Raw genomic sequence first — 14,304 nt, 5'->3', positions numbered from 1 at the left:
AGTTTACACCCCTGTAATGAGAGCTACAATCCTAAACCTCAGCAGAAGAACTTAAATCATTAGTCCTGCTGGGGAAACCATGCCTGAAAAGGATAACATTTCGGCAAGGGCCTTCTCTTTGTTAAGGCCTTTGTTAAAGTTGTGTCAGAAAGTGGACTCATCTGTGGTGGAGTTGGCCTTTAAGTGAGAATACACTGGGCTTTTGAGAGATCATAAGAAAGCTGGACCTGTCAGCTATGCTCCTGCCTTGAATTTCAAGGTCTAGGAAGGCCCTGATCATAGTCCATTCACCAGTACTTTAGGCTAGTTTCTGCTTAATGAAGTCTAGAGAAATAGTAAATGACTGTCCAAAGGCTGTCACTTATGTTGGACACCATCTCCATGCTAGAACATCAGAGATAGAAAGAGGCAGGCTAGCAACAAGCTTTGGCAGCACAACAATAGTGAGAGACCAGGCACACATGGATAATAAGAGCTCTCCTACTCACTGGTTTCTGCCATTTTCTTACCCAAACAACCAAGGCTTCCTTTACAGGCTTGATCAATTGGCTGTGGCCAGTGGTATGAGACTCAATAAGGCAAATGCATTCGGGGCTGCACTTGGGCCACAACAACCCCATGCAATGCTCCAGGCTTGGGGAAGAGTGTCTGGAAAGCTGCTCAGTGGGAAAGGACCTGGGGGTGCTGTCTAATGGAGCTGAACGTGAGCAGCTTGTGCCACCAGCATCCTGGCCTGTATCAGCACTGGTGTGGCAGCAGGACCAGGGCAGCAACTGTCCCCCCTGTACTGGACACTGGTGAGGCTGTACCTTTGATCCTGTGTTCAGTTCTGGGCCCCTCACTACAAGAGAGACATTGAGGTGCTGGAGCAGGTCCACAGAAGGACAACAGAGCTGGTGAGGGGCCTGGAGCACAAGTGTAATGGGGAATGGCTGGGGGACTAGGGGGGTTTAGTCTGAAGAGTTGGAAGAGAAAGCTCAGGGGGCATGTTATTACTCTCTACAGCTACCTGAAAGGAGGATATAGTGAGATGGAGGTCAGTATCTTCTCCCAAGTTACATGCAATAGGACAAGAGGCAATGGTCTCAAGCTGCAGCAGAGGAGGTTTAGATTGGATATTGAGAAAAAATTATTCATAGAGAGGGTGCTCAGGTATTGGAACAGGCTGCCCAGGCAGTGGTGGAATCACTGTCCCTGGAAGAGTTCAAAAACAGTGTAGATGAGGCCCCCAATTATATTGTTTAGTGGTGGTCTTGGCAGTCCTGGGGGAATGGTTGGACTTGATGATCTTAAAGGTCTTTTCCAACCCAGCTGATTCTATGATTCTGTGATTCCTCAGACTATCAGGTGAGACTCTTAATGAAGAAGTTATGTAAGGCAGTTAGTTTGATTCACCAAGCTGCCACACTGGCAACAAGTTTACACAACTTCTCCACCCAAAATCAAGAGATTTAACCTGTAGGAATAATTGTACCCCTTTGGCAAGGGTGGTATCAAACGCTTAAAAAGGCAATCAAAGCAGAGAAAAAGGGAAAGCAACATCATTTTGGATAATTTGAGCAAAGAGGTAATACATATCTCTGTGTCACAGAGAAGATTGGCCAATGCAATATACATTTATTCTTATCTCAGAATTGTATTTCTCAAAGTAAACCATGCTTAAGTTAAAAGGAAGCACATAAATCTTCTCTTATTGTCATCTTGCAACTCAAAGAAGCTGCTAATTATATTATAGATCTTCCAGAAGTATGTATAGTAATTACCAGTTTCAGCCACATTATTAGACTTGCAAATAGAGTTTGCTCTTTGCAAGCATGTCATGAGCACAGGGTCAGACCCAAAATTGGGTAAATAAGCACAGACTCAAGAAAGTAGGTGGGAAACCTTAACTGTACCTACCTACTCCAATATGCACTGGATGAAAACACCACCTTTAAGATGTACATAGCTTCCATTTTGGTGTGCTCACCCAAGTCAGGAGTTACCTCAGGCTTTCCTGCATGGCCATCTCATAGCAATCATCGGTGTTTGACTTGGGCCCAAACTCAATGTATTGGAATCAGGTCTCCTCAGATCTCAAAATGTTTCAGAAATAAAAGTTTCCTATTGTTCTTAAAATAAGAGTAAGTTAAAGGCCTCTGGAGTCCTTGAGAATCCCTTGAAACTGCATCCACCTGGATGATGGAAGCAGCTTTTTTCATCATTTACATAAACAGGCAAAAAGGAAATATAGTTAAATAGCAGGGTCTGGTTATACTACCCACTTTCTCCATATACCATAGCTGAAGACAAAAAGTGCTACCAGCATTAGTCTTAAGTATTTACCTAAATTTTTAATGCTTATATCTAAATCTTAGGCATATATATGCATACATACATAGGAAGAACCAGTTCTATCACTTATTTGTTCTATTTGTCTGTGTTTTCTATCAACTGAGCACTGGCTGGAATTCTTAAACCAACAGGAATTATGTGGGCAAAAGACTGAATGATAGGCATGCAAAGTAGTTTTCAAAAGCATTATGTGACTTACAAGCTGAACTACCACTATGAAGAGTCATGTTTTTGATAAAGTACTCTTAAGTACAACATATTATTCCACAGATAATATAGAATATAGATACTAATATATATCTACTCAGAATTAAACTTTCTTCCACATTACATCTCTCTACCATATGAAATCGTCATTAAAATCTCTACCTCAAAAGGGTGGTAGAAATGTAATAGTGAGTAAAATAATAGAGTAGACAAATGGTTAATATTTTCTCCTTGGCCAGTTGGGACATTTAAATATCATCATCTCTTCCTACCTCAAGCATCCTCTGAAGCCACAATAATATGATACAAGTATGTGCTCTCATTGTGAATTTAAAGTTGCAAAACTTTTTGATACCTTTACCAGAAAGGTTTAACATGAGTGCAAAGCCATTTTTTTAATGAAAATAAGCCATACAGTCATTTAAACAAAGACATCTTCCTATTGCTTTGTGGCTGCAGTGTCTACTCTTGCAAAGTACCAAGGCTTCTCTGTTCTCATTGAGAATAAGAGTTGAAATAAAAGTGGAAAACATTCTTCTCTGCCCAGCTGGATGGACAGTGTTTAATGTGTAACATCCTCCTTGGGAAAAGACTCTAAAGAAGAGTTTCAAGATTAATATCCAATTTCCAGGCTTTCACACTATTTGGCAATCACTCAAATCTAACAGTGAACCAAGGGAAACGTTAAAAAGCCAAAGGCCACAAACCTGTTTAAACTAGTAGAGGGTTCAAAGTTTCCTCCAAGATCTTGAGCTATAGTTTCCAGGTATCACTGAAGTAAAAAAAATAGGCAGCCCCACAGATAAGCTCCTATTTACTCTAGATGAACCAAAGAACTATAATGAATCACACTTTGGACCTTGTTCTTAGCCATAATTAGTACCTGATTATTTTGGCTGCTTACTGAAAAGTGACTTCAGTACAAACTACAACCTTTCTGAAGTGTTTAGGAGCAAAACAGCTGGAAAAATAAAAAAAAAAATAAAGGAAAAAAAAAAACCCAAACAGTTGCTACTAATGGGGAAAATGATGGTGAGGAGATATTTATGCCTCCTTGCCAAGTGCCTGCTGCAGTCATTGATATTCCTGTTCTTGCTGAAAACTTCGTAAGAATTCCACTGCCTCCAGAGATTGCAAGAGAGAGTGTTCACAACCAGAAGCGTATGTGTGAAAGAAAGCAGAGACAAAAAGAAGTAATAATGCAGAGTCCTTACTTGTGCTTGGCATCTACAATCCCCTGGTTGTTACACTGTCTTGACATAGTACTGGTTTTAGTTCTCTTACTGGGTGTGATCCAGATCCTTATATTACAGCTTTCACAAATGAGACTGCCAATAGGAATCCTTCCTCTCTTTCCGACCATCTTACAGGAATAAAAAAGGGTGCATTTTGAGGGAGGCAAACCATTTAACTGTTCTCCTTTAAATAAAGCACAGTAAAAGTCCATTTTACTATTCTAAAACTCCAGACACCGAGCTTAATGAAGGTAGAAGAACATAATCAGTATCATTATGCTCAAGTAGCACACAGTTATTTATATGATTGTTCATCCAAAATACCAAGTACTGAACACAGGTACAGCAAAGAGTGTAAACAGACAAGGAGAACTAGAAGAGGAGACAGAATACAGGCTAAGTCAAATATAGCTTTTTAAAAAAATCAGTTTCATTTTCTAATGACAAAATACTGAACAACTTTTTCCTTCCTTAGAGAAGACAAAGTTTTTTCTCAATCTGCTAAATATTTGTGTATTATGTGATGTCCTCATCTGATTACCTGATGAAATTAACTACTCTGCACGTTAAGGTCTGGGCTATGACACCTTATGCCAAATTACTTTTTTAGTAATGCAATCTTTTAGTAATGTAATTACTAAATTTAGTAATGCAATACTTTTTTAGCCTGCAATCCCTTTCCTGCAAAAGAGAACTAAACTAACCTTGTTGATAGTTAGGGAAACCCCAAAGTTTACAGTAAGTATGAAATCATCTTATATCTGAAGAGGGATATATGTCTTTTGCAGTGAGATTCACAGGATCTCTCTTGGCAGCTGATAAACAGTTGTCACAGCTGGGCAGGATCAGGTTCTCAGAAAAGTATGTTGAGCTTCAATACATTGACTCCAAGGTCACCAAGAAACCAGTTGAAAACAGGAAACATCTCTAGCCCCATGGATTATAAAGATTCCATATAACAAGTGGTTACAGTAAATTCCATTATAAGGAAATGCCACCAACAGCTAGGGCTGTAAGCTTTTAAAAACAGGGGGTGTGTCACTTGATTCTTGGAATCAAGGACTTTCTTAAATCAACATGAGTGAACTGGAGGGAAGAAAGACTGACGCATTGTCCATTATTTTAGTCAGGTCTCATATTTTTCCATAGAAATTTAATACCAAGCCAGTTTTTACACTGTTGGGTCCGAATGCACCATCCTGAATAACCAGCTCTTATCAGTTCAACAGGCTGGCACCGTGTATTCCGAGGATTGTCACTGACCTGTCCTCCCTGGTCTGGCTCTGCAGTGCAGGTAAACAACTACTGTCTTTCTGTGTGAGCAGCTCCTGCTGGCAGCTATTCCCTGGTCTGGAAAACAAATTGCAGACCATTATCAGCTCTTCTGGTAATTGCTGCAGAATGGAAACTGAGTGCAATAAATCACAACATCATTATACTAAGGCCCAAATGGTCTGGCATATTTTTTGCTTAAGATGGTTAATACAGAAGTGGTGTAGCCTACAATGGTAGACAAAAATACCCTATATTGACTGGTTTGCCTGTGGGCTTTTTTTGTACTTGTTTACATTGCAACACTTTTTAAATTACTAAAAATAACTTTGTCTTTAGCTACAACACTAACATTTTGGGTTTTAACTCTGTGGGAAAAAAAAAATCCTCAGTCTTTACATATGCAAGCCTTGAAGTCTGCATGCGGCATTACATCTGTAACAGAGGTACCCCACATACCTAGTGACTGTCGGCTAAAGGTTGCTGTATTTTCATTGTTTGTATACTGTCTTGAAGGCAAATGTGCAGTGACCAACAATATCTCAGTGTTTACATGGACATCACATGGTTTCCAGTAAAGTTTTTCATGCCCAGGCAAGAAGTTACCTGGGTCAAAGTAAAGTTCTCCGAAGTCCAATGTAATACATGAACTTCAAAACTCAGATCTTAAAAGAAAGAAGATGCAAAACCGGGCAGTTTCAAACAATCATTAGGTCATGTGAACAGGAGAAGTTTGATGGGATTTCCCTTGGGATATTCCAAGTACATGTACAAACCCAGGCGCTGAGCCAGAAGGATCCAGGCATGTCAGTGAGGTGCACGATAGGGAGAAGTCAGCAGTCGTGTTCAGAAATATGTGTTTAATGTTCAGCCAAGGAGCAACATTAACGGCATTTGTGGATTTGCCATATGCCCAGAGAAAAGTGCAAGGATGGAGTAGAGGGAAAGGAAATAAATAAAACTGGAGAGGGAAAATTATATATAATAGAATTTTGCTTCTCTCTCCAGTTCCAGGCCAGCTCATCAAAGCCAAAAGGTAATTCCATTCATTGCACTATCTTCCATCTTGTTCAGATTTCATCCATGAATAAGCAACTGGATTTCTACCAGACAACTGGAAACCTACCAAAAGCACAACCCTCTGACATGCTAGCAAAGCTGGAATTAGATAAAACATTCATGAGAAAGACCCACAGATTTAGTGGATGTGACTTTCATAAATGTTGGTGTTCAGAAAGAGCAGCTTTATAGAAAACATTTGCCCCTATTCCACAGTCTCTGCTAAAATGAGTTTAAACTATCCAAGTATCAAATGTATCTTCTTTTTTTTTTAACTTTTTTTGATGGTGGCATCATTATTATTTTCATCCAGTTAAAAAAAATAAAAGGCTTTGCAGGACTTGTACTAAACAGGTTAGGATTATTATAATCAAGTTTTGATTGAAATACTATTAATGATCTGTCCTGGGAATACAAAGTATGATTTTTGGATTGATAACATGTTTGTGATGGAAAGCACATTGTTTTAATCGGATTCTTGGAGAAAATACTGTAAAGCTTGTTTAATTCATATTTTAATCCAGACTGCCCTGTGCGCATGTACGTGGCTGCAAACATTTATGTTCATCACTACTTCATGGGGAAAAAGTATGGGACAGAGCAGCAGATAAGGCAGTATGCCTCTTTTCAACCAAGATCATGGAAGTGCTACTAGATGCTACCACAACTGACAAAGGCCGCATTGCCATCAGTGCCAGACACACCTCCCCTGGCCATTGGCCATGGTGAGCAAGGCTGTTCCCTGCCTGCACTTCAATTTTTGTGACCCTTCTACAGCAACACATCTAAGCTAGAAGAAGAGCCATTAAGCATTTTCTTTCCTTTTAATATTCACTACTCTGTATGTTCAAAGCAACTGGTACCAGCAACATGCTATGAGCCGCACTCTGTACGCTGGTAGCTGCTCTGGCACTGAAAACAAGACGCTGACTAAAGGTAGGGTAAAACAGTGGTATGGAGCAATCCCAATTTAATTGAGAGCTGACAGCTATTTACATCACCAAGGATTTAGCTGCAGTGTAACTGCTCTTATGACAAGCTGTGCAGCTTTCGACATTGGACAGTATACTTCCAAATCTTTTACGTTTTGACAGTCTCCCTAATCATTCAGCAAATAAATCCCCAAATGGCATTTTCAAAAATGACAGGTTTACTGCTACCATCTTTACAGCAGCTATTCCACAGCAACTGTTATTTTTGGAGTTGTTGGGGGGTTTTGATTATTTAAGAAAAAGAAACAAAACAGGCTGCTGCCAGTACTCTTAACCCAATAAACACTGCCTCTTACATACAGACAGTGAAAAACTGATTACATTATGGAATAGTCAGTAACAATGGCTCTTATACTACCATCTATCTACATAAATGTAACTTCTGGTGCTGGTGAAACCTAAAACAATATATTCAAATGCAGACTACTTGCTACCGCTTACTCATTATTTCAGTGTTATCATATCGCTCAAATTAAATACAAGACAATGTCACGTCCAGTCTGAGCTTCTGGTATCAGAAAATGCTGCAGAAGTGCACAATTCACAGGACTTGTCTTTCTACAAAACATTTTGCTGATTGCAATTCTATCAACAAAAATGAAATTCTTATTTAGAAGAGTGGATACTGGCAGGGGAAACTCTAGAACAGCTTTGCTAATTCCAGCTCTGTCAGATACTTCAGTTTGCCAAATACCTGCATGGATTTCTGAGTGTCTCCCTCCAGCATTACCCTGTCTTACAGTGACCATTCTCAATACTAATGTTATTTCTGAAAAACAACTTACTGTGACGACATTTCAGCTAGAATCAGCATTGTCTTTAGGCATTTGGGCTGTGTCTGAACCGTAGAAGAGGTGTTTCCTCAGTCTACTCCTATTCTTCAGCCATGTCCACAATTCCATTTTAGGCCAAAATCCAGAAACATATCACAACTTAATCCTCTTGCTCTTTTTATTGTGGGAAGGAACCCAGGTGCATGTGCTGGATGGGAACTTAGACGGATGCCTGCGGCACCGGGATCTCCTGGCACATTGCCACTACTTTTGCAGTCCTTGCAGTACAGAACATAGTCTCAGATATGAGGTGATGAGTGCTGCATAAGACACATCAGCACTTATCACAGCATTATTGAAGTTGGGGGTTGGAAGAAGATGGACAGATGGGATGAAATCTATAGCTGCCATCCAGTTCCACCTCCCTCCCAGTGCAGGGCTAGTGCAACCTGTAGATCAGACCTGGCTTTGTCTGTCCAAGTCCTGAAAGCCTCCTTGGATGGAGGTCCCAGGTCTCTCTGGGTTACCTGTCCCCAGCTGCACTGCCCTCCCAAATGCAGTGAGCTATAGGAGGAACTGAGGAGTTCAGCAGTGCTCATAGCACCAGGCCTCTTAAACACAGTCTAAATGCATTTTCTGAGAACTGTAATCAGCTAATAAAATATTTCTAATCTCTGAGCTGCATAAGAGGCATGGTATTTCATTGACAGTGATTGAAGCATTTATCACTTTACCACTTGTTTTCCTCACTGAAGAGAACCATTTATCTGCAGTGTCACCTGGAGAATGGTGGGTGTTGTCAGAAGATCAAGGTCCAGCATCAGGTTATGTAACGAGCATTAACCACTTCATCCCACTTCCCTGGGCAGTATTTTAACTTCATTTTTTATTGAGCCCGATTATTAGTTTACAACAGGCTGTAAATGATACAAGCAGCAAACCTAGATCACCTTCTACTGGCCAAAGAGAGAGATGACTTTTTCCTTCAATAGAACATCACTGCTCCTGAACCTTTGTCCTGCAAAGGACAAAGTTTCGGCAGCCTTAAAAAGCACTAAGATCAAAAGACAGTTCTATCTAGGCTGAACTGCAGTTATTTATGTCAGCATTAGATCATTATAGGAGATTATCTTCTAACGGTTTGAATTTTTGGGTTAATAGCAGGGTTCCCCATGTATGTGCAATCAGCCAGTATAATAGGGAGTTTCAGCAAATCAAATTAAAGGGCCCAGGAGGCATCTGCCCACTTTCTGTAATCAGAAACAAATTCTGAAAATGAAAAAAGATTATTTTTTTTCTTATTTCTTGTAATCCATTTCTACAAAATGGGGTTTATGCAGGCTATTGTAATATGGGGGAAAGAGCGTATTAAAAGTGTAATATATTCTCTTTACTGATCATGATCTGAGAGTTAAAAGTGTGTTTGAAACATTGTGTTTTGCAATCCAGCCTATGTGATGAGTGATAAGTTATATAGCCATAATTAACAGTGGTGATAAATAAAATGTATTACATTCTGTACAGCCCTATTTGCATTGCAAAAATCCCTATTTAGATTACAATGAACTCTAAATTACAGAGTAAACAAGTTTTGGCTACATCTTGGGGCCCAGCAGGGAGGAAGGTATCGTTTGCCACCCCAGCAGAGGAATGCTGTTTACATCCAACTGGACTGTACTTGGAGACTTTGCAGCTTTAACACACAAGGGGCTGCAATCAGACCCCCTCCCAGCCTCTGTGCTTAGTGGTTTTTATTGGACGGCTGTAGGCTCTCTACTCAACACCAGAAGCTTTCAGCAGTGCTTAACTTTCCCAAAAGTGGTTAGGGCTCAGGGGATTAGGCTGAATATAGCCTACCTTTGAATCAGCTTGCTGGGCAGAAGACCTCCGGGTCACTGAAATGAAATGCTATTGTGTGCTTTCATAAATAAACAAGTCTGTCATTTCATTTTGGAATAGAAGTAGATAAGGGACAATAGGATATTTAAACTCGCTCTTGTCTTTCCCCTTATGGAAAACATAGCAACATTCCAGTGGCTCAGATCACCCTGACCTCTGTCAATCTGCGCATCAGCATGAGAATGGTACAGGCTATGCTAATTGTGATAGTTGATGATCTCTTCTTAGAGTAGTGTTAAGAAGAGAAGGATGTTCACCTTCCAATATCCAAACACTAACAGGTCACCAGTAGGTATTTGACACATATACTCTTCTGTGCTCTAACGGGTTTATACAAAGTTCCAAGTGTATGCTTCCTTTCATTAAATGCACACAAAAGGCTATGAGGAGTGAGACAGCTCCAATTCTGATGATGTCAGGATGACAAGAGTGTCTTTTTTTGACCTGGCAGGGTAAGATGAGGTCTGGAAGTGGTACAGACTGTGAACAGCACCCAGAGAGGACTTGCATTAAGATCTGTTTCAGATATTGGAGGCTGACTGCCACCTAGTTTCACAACTCACAGAATCTCATAGGATCCCCAATCTCTTTTGGACAATCAGCTTCCCAGTTTCTATTCACTTTTCTCCATCAACGATGACATAAAATACTCCTCTCTATTGCCATCATGACCATGTTCCATGCAGTGATTTGTCAGGAGTCCCATCCTGAAGTCATCCAGAAACTGAAGGTGGTGCAAAAGGATCAACTCTCAGCTACAAGTCCCTTGTAGAGCCAAACCATACCAGACCCACAACTCAACAGCTGCAGTGCAGTGCAGCAAATTTTTGCCTATCTGCAAGCTCTCAGATCACCACAGAGAGAATCACAGCACTGATTACCCAAAACATTCAACCTACAGAACATTCCATACTTAAGGGTAGGATGTTCAGAGTAATTTGAAGGTACTTGACAGGAATTGATTTTATCCTCCTTGTCCAAAATAGCTTAAATTAGTTATTCTACAGATATGCTGCAATTTTCTTCTCTGGACGAAAGAAAGAGGCAGGAATGTCTTCAAAACAGAAGGAGTCATTAAGCAGAGTAGGGCATTTTTCTATTTTTACTTTGGTGCATACTTTTGTTACAACTGCTACTTTTTTGTATATAACCTTAAATTACAATCAATAAGGATGTGCTTTTGATTCTTGTTGTAAATCAGCCCATATAATTTAGATTTAGGAGCTAATTTTGAATGCTTATTCTTTTCTACAAATAGTTTCTATAAAAATTGGAGCCAGAATAAAAGCTTGACTGGCCAGATATGACTCCTGTTCTTTTGAATTAAGTAGAATTCTCTTCCTCTTATCTGTGCACTCACAGTGTTTTTCTTCTGCATCCTCCCATTTACTGTTTGAATTAGGATCTGAAGTGCAGAAGAGGCCTAGGCACACGCATGCAACCAGTTTAAAAAACAAAACATGGAGGGGGAAAAAAGAGAACAGGTTTGGTGCATAACCTGAGGTACATATACGCCGCAATAAGCAGGCACCAGAATCTTCTGGTTCAGGTGACAACAGGAAAAATAAAACACCTTGTTAAAACATTACCTGAAGCAGAAGTTTCTAACTCTGCCAGGTGTGGTACATGCTTGAGCAACTCTTTTCAATTAAGCTATCATCCCTGAGATCCCTCGTGGGTGGCATGGCTCCATTCTGTCCTCAGTGTGAGCTAGATGTTCTACCACATGCCTTTACACTAATTATTATCTTTGCTGTCATATGTGTTCATCAAGAAGCCATGCTTTCATCATCCCAGCTCAGCACCCACTCCTGTGAGGCAGGTACTACAGACCATGGAACTGATGCCTCAGTAACGTGAACAGCCAAAGAGAGCAAAGATGCTTACCACAGCACACGTTGCTCTTCTAAAAGTTCCCCAAGCTTCTTCCCAGATTCCCTCACGAAGCAGACATGTGCCACCAGTGACTGTAAAACCCAGCAGTTCCCAAGTCAAAAATGAATTTTCCATGCATCAGAGTTCCAAAGTCAAGGACAGAATATCTTAGCAGCCTCTGTATTCCTTGGCTACTAATTCCCCAACTGCTGAAGGCAATGGCAATGTAGCAGAATAACAGACAGATTTGTCTTGGAAAATAGGAAGACTTTCTGGCTGAATTAGCTTTTCTCTGCTGTCTCTAGAAACAAATCTCCCTAAAATATCAGAAACAAATCAATTTTACTGCTTTTCAGTAGAGAGCAAGGAAATTACCTTTTCTGATTTCAACCTTCCTCCAGTGTCACAAACCCATCAGGACAACTGATCTAAGAATTTACCATACATTCAAATTGGACCCTGAAAATAGCCACAGAATGAAGTTTATGTTCAAGGCACCTTGAATCTGGAACCTCTCAAAACGTGAAGGGGTTAGGTCTGTACTTGTAGCTTTGTTTTCTGTTCCATTTCTACTGAAAGATAACTTAAAAAGTAAGGATTAACAGTTTATGGATAGAAATCTGTAAAAAGCTCTGCATCCAAGGTATTAGAAAGCAATATAAATTCTTTTGTGGAAATGTAAACGATATTTTAATTTAAGTAGGTATTATACCCAGTTGGTTAGATGGGGACAGTGAGAGTCTCTGACTAGCTTTTCTGGGAATCAGATAGGTCCCTAGATCATTAACTTAGTATTAAATCATCTTACAGATATAAATAAATTGAGGGACTTATTCAGGGATGTCTTGCAGAACCTAAGTACTTTCTAGATGAATGACTCATAAGATCAAAGTCAAGGAAGACACCCATTTAATTAGGGAGAAAAGTCTTGAGCAAATCTGTAACAACACCTTTGCCAGGGACAAAACTTTTCCTGTGTGCTCTCCAGTCTCACCTGGCTGTTCTGGAACACAGACTATCCTACAATCATTTAAATGAAGCTGAAAAGCAGCTGATCTAGGAATCCTACTCCCAATTCCAGACCTCTCCAACCTCCGATAAATATTCAAAGGGTTTTCTACAGTGCAAATTACCCAACAGAACAGGTTTGCTGTCAGAACCCTGCCTTGCACAAGTCAGCCTTTAAATTCCACGACAACTTTATCAGCTCTCCCCTTCAGATGCTAAAGTAGCCTGTGTTCACAGCACAGTTCAGTGCAGTCATTACATGGTCCCTTTGTATCACAGATGATCTCTGTCTGGCATGGTATACTTTCTCATGAAATAATCAATCATGCTATTAAGGAACAACTCATCCATCCTTGATGGCTTATTCAGAACTAACCAGAAACCACAAAATTCTTTCACCATTCAAAAATATGCAGCACTTTCCTATCGAGACAGCCAACATATTTCAGCTGACAACCTGAGCAGGGCAGTTGGACTCACTTTCCAGTGGACTTTCAGAAGTTAAAAAACTGAATGTATTCTTAAAGTCAACACCCAAACCCCTCCCCTTTGTATTTCTGTGTTTTGCATGAACTAGGAAGTCTGGCATGTCAATAAGAAGAAAACATTTTTCATTCTATGAGCTAATGTTTCCTCTGATGTAGTTATTAATTTAGTAGGTATGTGTCCATTATGGAGTGGAAATCATGGTCCTACATGCTTTATAGTGTGCCTTGGTTTTATACCAGCTAACTTTATTTCAGCTATTTATAATTACATTTCACAGTCATTGTTACTATTGGGTTTAGTATCACAGAAACTGAAAAATGGATATTCTCACTACTGAATTCTCCTTGTCCATTTTGTTCCCTCCCCATCCAAAGACAAGATCTTATTTTATGATCATTCACCCTGCATCCTCACAGCACTGTCTCCAGGTCTATTCTGAAGCAGCAGCAGCAGACTATACTAAATCTCTGCCATGGTTTGTTTCTTTGATCTCTCCACAATATAGAAGAGACAAGAGCACAGCCATTATAATGTGCTGCTTACAGTTTTCAGTGGATATCTCAAAATTAATCTGAGAATCTGTTGAAAATGGTGAACTTCAAAAATCAACTGCAATTTGTCAAAATCTAGTGCACAATTGTTTATGAAGGGACTGTCTTCCTTGGGTCTGGCTGCTAGCAATACTTCGGAATTTATTAATTCAGTGTGAAGATAAACTTATGTAAACTTAAGTGTTACTTCCCTATAACCCAATTGCTTTTGTCAAGCAGTATACACAGTTCCATTTCCCTATGCTGCAGAAGTTAAATAAGGGACGATGGCTTACATGGCCAAATTTTCAAGTCCTTTTCCAGGAAGCACTTAGCTCAAACTCTCTCACAGTACTAAAACGTATGTATGGCAAAAAAGCGGATGAGCCCTGAAAGCTAACCTGAGGAAGCAGAAGAGGATAATCATTTCTGCTCAGTTTGGAGCATCATGGGACTGTTGTACACCTCTGCTGCTCCCTCTCACACTGGCCTACGGTTTCTTTCATTCAGAAAATGTGAAAGTTGCCCTTATCTAAAAATTGACAAACATGAGAATATGTTGCACTGGCAAAAAAAGCATTTACCATTGTCCCCCCACATCCTTCACTAGAAAAGCTGATCTGGGTTTTCT

The 14,304-nt window shown here is 40.0% G+C and overlaps 1 protein-coding gene and 1 long non-coding RNA gene across 2 annotated transcripts in view; one reads left to right on the top strand and one right to left on the bottom strand.

The window, feature by feature from the left end:
* The window catches only part of DYNLRB2 (dynein light chain roadblock-type 2), a 199,497-nt gene that overhangs the window by 33,847 nt on the left and 151,346 nt on the right, over positions 1 to 14,304 (top strand). The window lies entirely within an intron of this gene.
* LOC133280376 (uncharacterized) lies at positions 1,871 to 5,144 on the bottom strand. The gene is made up of 4 exons (XR_009747143.1): positions 5,040 to 5,144; positions 4,481 to 4,628; positions 3,756 to 3,904; positions 1,871 to 2,075 (listed from the first exon to the last, which is right to left on the bottom strand). It is a non-coding gene; the product is annotated as an uncharacterized LOC133280376 (long non-coding RNA).

This window comes from Pezoporus flaviventris, unplaced genomic scaffold, assembly GCF_033815535.1.
Source record: "Pezoporus flaviventris isolate CSIRO_AGI_PZ_B2104156 unplaced genomic scaffold, CSIRO_AGI_Pfla_v1 ptg000082l, whole genome shotgun sequence".
Taxonomy (NCBI): domain Eukaryota; kingdom Metazoa; phylum Chordata; class Aves; order Psittaciformes; family Psittacidae; genus Pezoporus; species Pezoporus flaviventris.
The sequence above is the reverse complement of the archived record's forward strand: the minus strand, read 5'-3'. Positions and strand labels throughout refer to the sequence as shown.